Here is a 13999-nt window from a genome sequence, read left to right as displayed (position 1 = left end):
CCCCAGTGCTCCGTGTGTGAGATAAAAGGATGCATTAGAGTGTGATCCTGGGGAGAGGGAGGCCAACTGGGGGTGGTCTCTGGGCCTTTATTTATCATTTACACCTCCTTGATGTCTATATTTAGGTAAGATCTGATCAACAGTTAGGTGTAGGGCAGATGAAGGATGGTATCTTGTATAACTGACTTGGGCTAGCACGAACCGGGCTGTGGCTTAAAGCAACCCAACTTTTCAGTGGGAATCTTAGGCTGTATAAGAATGCTCAGTATCTCCAATGTTGTTGGCCACATTGTAATGCTTAAATAATAATTTTTTCCCAATTTTATTTTAGTTTGACCTGAGAGATTACCACTGGATGTAGAATGGGGGGGTAAGTAATTTGTTTAAGATTTCTGTACCCACAGTTTCCCTCCATTTACCATTTGACACCAATTTTTGCACACATATGGTCAGTCTGTTGTGAAAACTCTACCCCTATATTTTACCTTGAACTGCTATTCCCTAATCTGACTGGAAAGAAACATATGCAATGATTCTATATGAATAATCCCTTTCCCCTACCTCCTTCTTTGTCTCTGACCACGTGGCACATCATAACTGCATATATTAAATATTTATTCATTGCAATATTTGTCCTTATTGGTTGTTTATTTTATCATTTCATTCTTTGGAAACGGGATGAAGTAATCCGTTAACTGCACATTGTCTATAACCCAATTTCCACCTGAAACAAGGAAAAACTTTAAATAACACTCTACAACTGTTTCCAAGACTTTTCTTCCCAAGTGAAAAAGGAATAAGTATTCTCTGGAAACATTTTGAGTGTCTGAGAAAATGCCAAGTTAACAATTATTGCTAATTCATTGCTTTTGTGCCATCGTGGACATTCTCTAATTAACCGGAGGCCTGTGCAGAACATTTCAATTGGCAATTAGTTTGGAGATTTTACAGTTTTAATTGAATTACTGTAATTGGTCCTTTTCCCCTTCAGTCTGCTAAATGCATTACCAAGTGGTTAGCACCGTCTATACAGTTCACAGACTCAGCTGAATACTTTGACATTGCTCTGTGCGTCATAGCTATTCATATTGTTACTGCTGCCTAAAGTTAATTTTAGAATCATTGCTCGGAAACGCCAAATAACCCAAAGGGAAAGACAATATTATTCATAAGCCACAATAATGTTACAAGTTTGAACTAGTCACATCTGGCTTACCCTGTGCCAATATGTGTTGTATAGTTAAAACAATTTTTTTTTACTTTTGCAAATAAGGATTCCTTATGGAACCATTCACTTCTCTCCCTACGGATCACCCCTGTGTCATTGAGATTCCTGTGAACAAAGGAAGTTGGTTACCAACAGACCCATTATTTTTCATACCTATATCCATTTATATAAACAAATAGGAGTTTGTGGGCCACCATACCAGTGTCAAGAAGTTGCAAGAGGTTGCGTTTTTTTGTTTTCCTTACAAATTCATCTTGCAGGGCTTACTTTAGTTAGAGTTATACTGCAAGAAGGCAGGACAAATTTTGCTACTGTGAGGAAACTAAAAGAAAATAGTTAGGGCCATGATGAAGGTAATTGTCTGACAGATATTGTGGCCTAGCAATTGTATGAACAGGCAAACAGAAAATCAATACAGAATCCTTAAGAGTCTCTGTGGCTAACTAAAAGGGTTCAAACCAATTGCATACATACAATTGTTATCTTATTACTTACTGTTATCTTGATACTTACCTCAGTTAATTACTATTACCCACCATGTTAACTAAAGCACAAATGCCATATGTTTAACATTTTTTAGATGTTTTCATCATAATGGAAGATGCTATGGCAGTCTTAAGCCCAGGGCTTCCTTGCACATCCATATGAACTGTGCTTTGCACTTTGTGTCAGATTAGCGGTCATTCAGAAACGTGTCCACAAATGTAGGTGCGCTAAAATAAATGCATCATTGATGCAATTTATTGAGGTCAGGCATCCATGACCATTTAGTCCAGGGGTCCCCAACCTTTCTTACTCATGTCAAATGTAAAAAGACTCGGAGAGCAACACAAGCATCATAAAAGTTCATGGAGGAGCCAAATAAGGGCTAAGATTGGCTATTAGGGGCCTCTATGCACCCTATCAGCTTACAGGGGCTTTATTTGGTAGGAAATCTTGTTTTTATTCAACCAAAACTTGCCCCCAAGTCAGGAATTCAAAAATAACTCCCTGGTTTGGGGGCACTGAGAGCAACATCCAAGGGGTTGTGAGCAACATGTTGTCTTTGAGCCACTGGTTGGGGATCGCTCTAGCCCATTCTAATAAATAGCGCTCAGCTGTGCCCATTGACTTTGCAAAGCCCTAGAGGTTCTACCACCCTAGACCTTGCAGTAGCTTTAGGGTTCCCCATTCTTTATCCAGTGAATGTGATGAAAATGCTGGAACAAAACCCATGCTGGATGCAACTTTCATCAGATTTGTGTCAAAACACAAGCGGACACACCAACTTTTGCAGCCATAATTATGCTGGAATTATGGGACGTTGCAGCATGGGTAATAAAATATGGGGATTTGCATCCAACCCTGATTTTTGCCCACTGCCCTTGCATTCATTTAACTTACGGCAAGGCGCTGATCAAGCTCCTACCATAGCTGCTACAGATGAGGAATGCATTTTTGTGCCCCTTAGCATTCCAGCACTTGTGTCTGTAACTCAGGTAAAAACACAATTTCAGGTATTATACAGAATGATTCATTCTTTAATATCTAATTTTTCTGTCCCGGAACCAAATGGATATTAATTTATATAAAAACAGCTATTCTCCAAGTTGTAAAATTCTTAAAACGATACCAGCCACTCTCTAACTAACTTTGGCATTATATAGAACTAACCCTTTAAACACAGAGAGGGCCAATGAGTGATGCAGTAAGTAATTGATTTTTTTTTTTAATTAATTCATAAGCAGATCATTTTTAGCCATGCATTTAAAGTGTGGGAACCATCCTACACAGAGAAGGTCATTTAAGATTGACAAAGAGAAAATGCATGTTAAATCCCAAATTATTTTTGTGTTCCATGACTTGTGGGTAACAATGAATTTTAGATTACAGCTTTAAATGGATATCTCCCGGAGCTCACAAGGGTTTAACCAGACATCACTCACGCTCCAGCAGATCTATTAAGCGCAAGTAGATACCCCAAGGATAGAAGATTAAGCATTTAGAAACAACACATTTTATGGCTGTTGTCAATAAGAAATTTAAACATACTTTTGAAATGGAAATCACTCAGTAAGTAGGAGGCAACTGAGATGTGTATTCAGCGGTCCCTCTCAAAGTGATATAGAAACCAAAGGCTTGAATTCTCCATAAATATTTTATTAGAACTGAATTATTCTGTTTTGTATTTGTTTATGAACTTTTTGCTATTATAGGTAGGGGATCCATTATCCAATTAGCTCCAAATTATAGCAAATCCATATCCCATAGACTCTATTTAAATCAAACAATTACATTGAAAAAATAATTCTCTGTAATAATAAAACAGTACATTGTACTTGATCCAAACTAAGATATAATTACCCCTTATTGGGGCAGAACAGTCCTATTGGGTTTATTTAATGGTTAAATGATTCCCTTTTCTCTGTAATAATAAAACAGTACCTGTACTTGATCCCAACTAAGATATAATTACCCCTTATTGGGGCAGAACAGTCCTATTGGGTTTATTTAATGGTTAAATGATTCCCTTTTCTCTGTAATAATAAAACAGTACCTGTACTTGATCCCAACTAAGATATAATTACCCCTTATTGGGGCAGAACAGCCCTATTGGGTTTATTTAATGGTTAAATGATTCCCTTTTCTCTGTAATAATAAAACAGTACATTGTACTTGATCCTAGATGAGATATAAATCTATCCTATTGAGTTTATTTAATGTAATGATTTTTTTTAGTAGATGCAAAATAAAGAAAGACCCCTTATCTGAAAACCCCCAAGTCCGAAGCATTCTGGATAACAGGTTCTATACTTGTACTTTAAAAGCTAGGCATTTTGACCTAGCAATTGACCCTTGCCTACACATACAGTTAAAGAAGATGCTCAGAAGGGTTTGTGTGGCTACATTCTGACTTATTGTGGCCACAAGTCACATTCTTCCAGAAAAAAATTCTAACCACTATTCCATGTGACCTCAGTATATAGACTCCCCCTAAAAATATTTTTACTCTGAAGCTGCCCTGGAGAATATTATTTTTTCTTGGATCCCTTATCCGGAAACCCATTATCCAGAAAGTTCTAAATTACAGAAAGGCCATCTCCCATAGACTCCATTATAAGCAAATAATTAAAATTTTAAAAAATCATTTCCTTTTTCTCTGTAATAATTAAACCGTACCTTGTACTTGATCCCAACTAAGATATAATTACCCCTTATTGGGGGCAGAACAGCCCTATTGGGTTTATTTAATGGTTAAATGATTCCCTTTTCTCTGTAATAATAAAACAGTACCTGTACTTGATCCCAACTAAGATATAATTACCCCTTATTGGAGGCAGAACAGCCCTATTGGGTTTATTTCATGGTTAAATGATTCCCTTTTCTCTGTAATAATTAAACCGTACCTGTACTTGATCCCAACTAAGATAATGTAAGGATAATTCATCCTTATTGGAGGCGAAACAAGCCTATTGGGTTTATTCAATATTTGAACGTTTTTTAGCAGACTTACATTATGGAGATCCAAATTACGGAAAGATCCCTTATCCGGGAAACCCCAGGTCCCGAGCATTCTGGATAACAGGTCCCATACCTGTACTTTTATAACACTACAATTATAATGTATATATGTGGGGGGTATAGGTCTTGCCAACCTTTATTTTAGCTAGTTCCCTAAGAGGTTTTTGGCCAGCTAAGGGCAGGGCCAGATTTTTAGTTGGGAGGGGGGGATGTTTCTCTGTCCAGGTTAAATTATTTCCCTGGAAGTTCAGTAACTTGCCAGGGGGCTCCTGATTCCTTTGTCTTTAAAGGGAGAAGCTAATACATTTCTGTCTCTTTTGGTCCCCACTTGCTGGAGGGAATGATTGTAAGCTCTTTTGGGCAGGGCTCTCTTTACGTCTTGTATCGGTTATTGATTGCTTTATATGTTATTCTGTATGTCAAATGTATAAAACCCACTCATTGTACAGCGCTGCGGAATATGTTGGCGCTTTAGAAATGTTAATAATAATAATAAAAAGAGCCTGGAGGAAGGAAGACCCAGTAGGAGTAGTAAGTGTTGGGAAAATTATGTGTGGCACAAAAATGGGAGATTTCTGGATCAAAGGAACACTGTGAGCTTAGTCTAATGCTAGGAATGGTTTCACAAAATTAGTGAGTACTACCTCTGGGGTTTTGTAAACACTACAGCTGAACTAGTAAGAGCAACATCCATGGAATAAAAGTACCATCAGATCAGCACCAGCCAAAAGACTGTGAACCATGCAGCAGGCACAGGCCGGCTTCAATAAAGAGGGGAAAGTACAAGAGGCTGGATATATAAGTAAGAGCTAGAGTAAGGGCAGGGGCACGCTGTTTTAGTAATAGTAATAGAGGGCTTAGGATTCAGTGAGCAAGTTGACAGCAATAAGGTCAGGAGAAGCTGAGAAACTTTAAACTCAAAATTAAAAGAGTTGAAAAAGGACGGAGGAGACATAAGAGAGTTGGTATCATTCATTTCTGTAGGGAGGCAAATTGGTTTTCAGATACCATCTACTTTATTCACTTTACTTTATTTAAAACACAGTGTAATAGGCAGAAAATTAACACAGTCACAAAAAGTACTGGCAGCAAAGTAGGGAGAATGAAAGGAAATGCAGCACATAAATAATATACTATGATGGGCACACAATATCATAAGTATCTTAGGAAATAACAATAAGTGGCAAGAAACCAAAAATAATAGGAAATAGTCCCTTCCCCTGTTGTGGACAGACACCTGGCAGCATTAGATATTATTTTTTGCTGTTTTCATTTGCACACTGTCTCATCTCCTTTCATATTTTTTTTCCTTAGGTTGGTTTGTTCTTTAAAGGGACAGTTTCTTCTTATTTTGTTTTTATATAAGTACATGATAAATGTGTATTTGGTTTCTCTTTGCTTTTTTCCACTACTGGCTCGGGTGGTCGTTTTATTCTTGTCTAAGCAGCCATTGTAATTCTAAATGGCTTCCAACTTTGTAATCACTTTTCATTGGTCTCCATTGTGTTTCTATTGTATTATGGTGCATGATATTAATAGGGATCAGCAGCCCAAGTGCATTCATGTCAACAGTAGGTACCTAAACAGCTAAATGTTGCCTTTCTTTAATAGAAACAGCTATTTAGTTTACAGTTGTTTCATTTGCAGAAACATAAAATACATTCATGCTAGTACAGGTATGGGAATCCCTTATCCAGAATCCCATTATCTAGAAAGCTCCGAATTACGGAAAGCCCGTCTCCCATAGATTTCATTTTAATCAAATAATTCAGAATTTTAAAACTGATTCCCTTTTTCTCTGTAATAATAAAACAGTACCTGTACTTGATCCCAACTAAGATATAATTACCCCTTATTGGGGGCAGAACAGCCCTATTGGGTTTATTTAATGGTTAAATGATTCCCTTTTCTTTGTAATAATAAAACAGTACCTGTACTTGATCCCAACTAAGATATAATTACCCCTTATTGGGGCAGAACAGCCCTATTGGGTTTATTTAATGGTTAAATGATTCCCTTTTCTCTGTAATAATAAAACAGTACCTGTACTTGATCCCAACTAAGATATAATTACCCCTTATTGGGGGCAGAACAGCCCTATTGGGTTTATTTAATGGTTAAATGATTCCCTTTTCTTTGTAATAATAAAACAGTACCTGTACTTGATCCCAACTAAGATATAATTACCCCTTATTGGGGGCAGAACAGCCCTATTGGGTTTATTTAATGGTTAAATGATTCCCTTTTCTCTGTAATAATAAAACAGTACCTGTACTTGATCCCAACTAAGATATAATTACCCCTTATTGGGGGCAGAACAGTCCTATTGGGTTTATTTAATGGTTAAATGATTCCCTTTTCTCTGTAATAATAAAACAGTACCTTGTAATTGATCACAACTAAGATATAATTACCCCTTATTGGGGGCAGAACAGCCCTATTGGGTTTATTTAATGGTTAAATGATTTCCTTTTTCTCTGTAATAATAAAACAGTACCTGTACTTGATCCCAACTAAGATATAATTACCCCTTATTGGGGGCAGAACAATCCTATTGGGTTTATTTAATGGTTAAATGATTCCCTTTTCTCTGTAATAATAAAACAGTACCTTGTAATTGATCCCAACTAAGATATAATTACCCCTTATTGGGGGCAGAACAGCCCTATTGGGTTTATTTAATGGTTAAATGATTCCCTTTTCTCTGTAGTAATAAAACAGTACCTTGTAATTGATCCCAACTAAGATATAAATAATCCTTATTGGATGCAAAACAATCCTATGGGGTTTAAGTAGGGTTTTATTGATTTTTTACTAGACTTAAGGTATGGACATCCAAATTATGGAAAGATCCCTTATCCGGAATACCTTTGGTCCCAAGCATTCTGGATAATGGGTCCTATACCTGTACAGGTATTCCCCGTGTTTGGTGCCCGAAGAGAGCCCAGTTCTAACCTTAACTGCCCCCTTGGCTGGGCCCCCTCAGTCACAGTTTTGGTTTTGCCCATGATTTTTAGAACCCTTTCCCTACAGTAAGCAGAAATCTACAGAAAAATTTGGTAGTAAATGTGCCCCCAGCTGATCATGCTTTCAATAGGAATACATTTCTGAGAAAGGCCTGATCCTTGAGCAACATACTTTCTTTGCTATACATAAAAAACAATTTTCCCATTGTCTTCATGTAATCTGTAGAAAACTTGTGTATGGGAGTGAAGGCAGGAATGTTGGTAGTAGATATTTATCTCTTAATTTATGCATTAGATAAGTAGAGATTTGAGGCCTGGGTCATCATAATGGCTTTGGGGAGTTGGGGAGGCACAAAACAAAATTGGCTACATATCAGTAAAATAAATTTAGGTCAAGGACACTGTATGGCAGTATTGGACAGTTGGGGACAAGTATAAATGTTATATATATAGGGGTGTCCCTGATGAACGTTCCAGTTAGGAACTGAAACATTGGTCTAAATAAAAAAACCTCTTATTTTTTTTTAATCTATGACTCCTGTATGAAAACCCTGTGTGTGCCATCACTCCATGCCTATATATATATATATAAATGCCATATAGTTGGCTTCACATATAGTGATGAGTGAATCTATCCCGTTTCGATTCACCAGAAAATTTGCGAAACAGCGGAAAATCCGCAAAATGATTATTCTTCACGGCTTTTTTTTTTGACACGCAACAAAGATTTTCGCTGAAATTTCGGGAGACAATTCACAATGGCGAAATTCGCTGTAAATCCATGCGTGCCAAAAAAAAATAATCTGAAAACCTCCAACGATTTAAAGCAAAGAAAGATCTTCCAGGGAAGGGGAGGGACATCTGCCATTGACTTCTACATGATCTCGACAAGGTTCAGATGGAGTATTTTTGGAATTTTCACAGTTTTGTCACAAGGAAAATTTCTTTTAGCGCTAAAAAATCCAGATCTGAAAAAAAATTCAACCTTTAGTAAATGGCGCCTTAGGGCTCTGGCACACAAGGGAGATTAGTCGCCCGCAACAAATCTCCCTTGGCATACGTCAGGGTCGGACTGGGCCGCCGGGACACCGGGAAAAATCCCAGTGGGCCCCGGCCCTAGTGGGCCCCAGCCGCCCAGTCCGACCTTTGCCGGCGCTCCCCACTACTGACTGTTCCTCCCCTGACGCATTCAATTTATACGCGCTCGGGGAGGATGTCAGGCGGGGGCCCTTCGGGGGGGTTAGGGGGGCCCCTGGGGGGGTTAGGGGACGCAGCTGGGGCACCTGCAGGGCCCCTGGGGCGGGAGCCCCGGTGGGCCCTGCACCCCCCAGTCCGACCCTGGCATACGTGTTGGCGTGATTTGCGGAAATCGGCGAAGTTACCTCGAGAGGCAACTTCGGCGATTGCACTGCCGTGTATGCCATCCCACCGGCGATTTACATTTTCGCCGGTGGGATGTCATATTGGGGAGATTAGTCGCCCGCAACAAGGGAGATTTGTTGCGGGTGACTAATCTCCCTCGTGTGCCAGAGCCCTAAAACGCGGCAAGGCAGCAGCGCTAACCGCTGAGGCACCATATTATGACTTTTCATTTTAATCTGTACCCAGTTTAGTGAAGCATTCCATTATCTATTGACAGCAGATTATAATCTGAATGGAGAAATTTCGTGCTGAGCAGTGCTATCTGCAAGCTCTTAAAACCATCAATAAAATGTTAATTTTTGGCTCCTTCCATGGGATTGTATGACTTAACAAGACTCATATCTTAGCTTCAAAGATAGAGCGTTAGAGTTGCCAAGATATTATCAATTTAATCCATTTTGCTGCCTTTAAACTCATGCCATTAAATTAAGAGTTGCTGGGGGTGGTTGGCTGGGGCCTAGCCAAATTTAAGAGAGCCTCATGTGAAAAGGGGGGGATTTAAAAGTAGTTTAAAGTAAAATTTAGAATTAAATATTTTCTTTTATGTACCTTTAGTACGTTAAATAGAGTGTGTGGGGGTTACAATATTTTGTTTTCATCATGTTCATAAAACATGTTTATTGAATTCAAAGGCACAGTGTACATGATAAAGGTATTTGGCAAAAATATAACAGAGGGAAATATTAACTATTTATTAATGAAAGATGTTAAAGTATGCAGATAAGAGTCCAATAAAACCTGATCTGGTAGTTACTCTGGAGCCATGATATTAGTTATCGGTCATACACTCGGGTGAAAATATATAGAATGTTCTAACAAGCTACAGCAACCAATCAGCGGTGCACTGATTGAATGCTCTGGGTTACTAGACTTTCAGCACACTTTGTTGAATTACCCCACAGCCTATAATGTACTGCTCATATTCCTACTCTTACTATACATCAGACATGGATCAGGGAGATAAACTAAGCCTGATTCCCATGTCATGTACTGCGCTCCCTTTATTTAGGCCAGCAGATCCTAGGGGGGAGCTACTCCCTACTATCAATCCTGGTTGGACCACAGGCTGCTGTTACTAGCTAAAACTATGGGGCACACGAAAATTTCTGATGATCGCAAATATCACAAAACTGCTTACGTAAAAATCGTATTAGTCACGATAATATCGTATTGGCGATCCGAAAGTCACAAAATTTTCGTTCCGAACGATTGTAAACAGCGGGAAAACGAATTTTTGAATGAACGCTCCGAGCGTTCGTGTCTTAATAAATCTGCCCCTATCTATCTCACTTTCTAGTTTCCAACATAACAACCCAGCAACTCAATTTGCTTTGGTATGAAGGGCTCATTTAACTAAACCCAGAAGATATAATTATATTCCAGAAAACTTTTAAATGCATCAATGGAATTTCCTCTGCAATGAAAGATGGCTGGGGAGAGGGAAAACAATGGGGACAGTTTTTTAGGGATGACTACTATGCAATAAGGGCATTGGTGTAAGTAGGGACTTTATTTCTTTTTATATTCTAGTTTATGAAGATGGCTATATACTTCGCTTTGTATCTACTCTGCATTATTCATTTGATATTTTAGAGTCTCTGGAATAAGAATCCTATTTTAAACACACAGTCATTTAATAGTCTGAATGTAAGGAAAAAAAAGATTAGTGAACAGATGCATTTGAGGATGCTGTCCCAAGCTACCTGGGTTTGGAAGGAAAGAGCCAATGACTTTGTTGCTGGTTTATACCAGTAATAACATCTGCCCAGCAACAATGAAATTTAAAGACATAGGGGCTGTTAACCCTATGGGTCCCTACAGTTGCATCCCGTTTATATCTGTCAAGCTGAAAGTTGCTATCTAAAGGTAAAGGTACAGTACAAATGATTTCATGATCATATGATGCATTGTTTCTGCACTCTGTAAGGTGATTGGTAGCAGCCAGTGTATCTGGGTTTTTTTTTTTAAATATACTTTTTATCTGAAATGTGTGCAATTTCTCTTTGTAACTGGATCTGTTCTTTGTAGGCCAGACTGGCTGCAGTTATTTTATTAATAGAGTCTGTATATTTAGGCACAATGAGTCACTGTCCCAGAGATCTTGGAGTCTAACTTTTGGCGCCTGAAGCTGATAAAAATGAATTGTTCGATATTACACACAGCTGATGCAGAAATCCATTTCAGTCTGTCTCACCTTCATGAATCAAACGCTTCTCTGTGGACTTGTTAATATCATTACTGCTCTGGGGATTTCATACAACAATGAAGGTACTGAACATATAACAATATGTAGTTTGGCAGTTACATTCTAACATTATGGTTGGACAGGTGCCACTCTTATGAATCCAAAGTGCTACCTGTAGAGTTCCTCTGGCAGTCACGTGTTTCTGGCATTGCCAGATATGGATTGCTCTAGCAGATTCTGAGAAATCATTTGCTATGGGCACAGCTATTTCCCATGAACCCATGAAGTTCTGGGGCTAACTAACCTCAAGTGTCTGCCCTCACAGGGAGATTCAACTCTTTGTTTTAATCTCTGACGTGGATACATCGGGCTATGACATTTACCCTTGGGTCACTGCACGCAGCTGTTTTTCTCATTTGCATTCAGTGTGGTTTTTATGGAATTTCTTTGAAAATGCTGAATGACATTATTAACAATAGTCATCATTTTTTTCCCGTTGCTGCTGAATATTTTTCTATTGCTTCGTAAACCATTCATAAACCATTCGTATCAAAGGGCAGTGAAAGGACCCAGTCCCCTGAATGCCCTTCCATAATTATGATCTTTGTTGTATAAAACATCACAAATTGAGATATAAAAAAATAAATACAATAACATAAAAAATATGTTCGGTACAAGGTGTTGTGGAGAAGTGGAGGCGTTAAAAGCGTTGATATCTTTGTTATACTTTCAAAATAACTTGCAAAGTGTAAGTGGTCCCCCCATCAACCCTTTTCCTTTGATAATCTCTTGAAGGAAATGAATGACTGGCACCTTCCTCTCCGTGGTTACGGATGGACGAGGCACCAGTCCTCCATTTGTTTTGGACCCAGACCAAAAAGGGAAAGAGAGAAGGTTTTACATTAAATTTTACTGCTATGACAGTTTATTATGTTTGCTTCCTGCCCATCTGTGCAGCCCAAGGTCCTCATTTTCTGCTTTATCCTACAGTTATTGTTGTCCTGTAGCAAAAATACTAGCTGCAACCTGGCAATCAAATTGTGTTTACACTGTGTACATCCATAGCTTTCTAGCAAATAGAAACTGATTTTTGGTTTAAGGGCTCTGGCACATGGGGAAATTAGTCGCCCGCGACAAAACTCCATGTTCGCGGGCGACTAATCTCCCCGAGTTGTCATGATCCGCCATCCCACCGGCGAACATGTAAGTCGCCGGCGGGATGGCACACGTGGCGGCGTGATTTCCCGAAATCAGCGAAAAAGACTCGCGGGCGACTAATCTCCCCGTGTGCCAGAGCCCTTAGAAAGGCTAACCAGTATACAAACGTTGATGGAAGATTAAGAACACATAAAACACTATGGGGGTGTAGCCCTCCTGTGAAGATACTGTGGAACTACTTGCTTACTTGGCGCTACAGGAGCCCTGAGCCCCCGCTTACTTTGAGGGACAGGCGTTTCCCAGCAATGGCGTGCCTCCACCCAGGGATAATGGTATGGACCTATATCCTACCTCCTGGGAACTTCATAGGTTGGTGTACCTTTCCGGACTTATAGATCTCACCACACGGTTATATGAATAAAGTAATTGAGAAGGTTTATTGGACGAACACCTCTCCAGGAGCAGCTTAACCATAGTATACAGTGCAGGGTATATCTCCATACATCTCATTGAGTACCATCTCCTGTCGGCCTACCCAACGGTACTCCCGACATGTGCTCCCATCTAGGGGCTCTCCCCGGTACTCACGGCAAGACACTCTACCATAGAGTTCCCCCGGTACTCACGCTAGGACGTTACCCCACAGGGACCCACACCGGTACTCTCACTGGGCATCCTCAGATCCGGCCTCCTGGACTGGTGGTGCCTTGGTACACCTTCCCTAGCCACTTAATTCCCTGCACTCCGGCTGATGTACTGCCGGGAGGTCTTAACCTCGCTTACTACTCCTGGAGGGGCCATGTCCGCCCATTCTAAACTCGGCTGCTCTACATATCACTCCTAGAGCGATCTATTACAAAACTCCTATATAAGAACTGTGCCCGGGGCACCCACTCCATTACTGGAGCAGTCCCTGGACTAACCACTCCCCACAGCACATGGCTGCGTTACTTATATGGGCCTATGTACCACCCGGTGGCCATAACCCGAACTACAGGGATCCTCCCCATTAACTATGTAGCACCCAGTCATCCCAGTGTCCCTGCTTCCCAGCACCACCCTGTGGTCTGTCCTAGGGGTTCCTGTCCTAAGGGCCCGTTTTTGGTAAACCCCTACATTCTCCCCCTACAAGAAAATTGTCAACTCCTGGCTGACACACATTCTACGAAACACAATACATTTACCATGTTGTTTTCACATCACGCTTCACAGCTCCTCCAGGAGACTGCCAGGGTACAATGGATGAACTGGAAAGGAAAAATGAGACATGCAAACCAATCCCACCTTCCAAAGTCTTTGTGAAAGTCCCACAAGAGTCTCTGTCCCTTAGACATTTCACATTCAAAAGAAAAGAAAGGACATTTTATTTTCCCAACATCAAAACACATTCTTTATTTTGCAGCAAAGAAAATAAAGGCAACTTTTTCTTTTCCTGGCCCTCCCCTCCTCCTTGAGGGAGTCCAGCTCCCAAGGTGATCCCACCTTGGGTCCTTTCATCCACCAACGGGTGGGCATCTGGCAAACTTGCGCCCTTCTGGG

The sequence above is a fragment of the Xenopus tropicalis genome, chromosome 8, assembly GCF_000004195.4.
Source record: "Xenopus tropicalis strain Nigerian chromosome 8, UCB_Xtro_10.0, whole genome shotgun sequence".
Taxonomy (NCBI): Eukaryota; Metazoa; Chordata; class Amphibia; order Anura; family Pipidae; genus Xenopus; species Xenopus tropicalis.
This window is presented reverse-complemented; position numbering follows the sequence as displayed.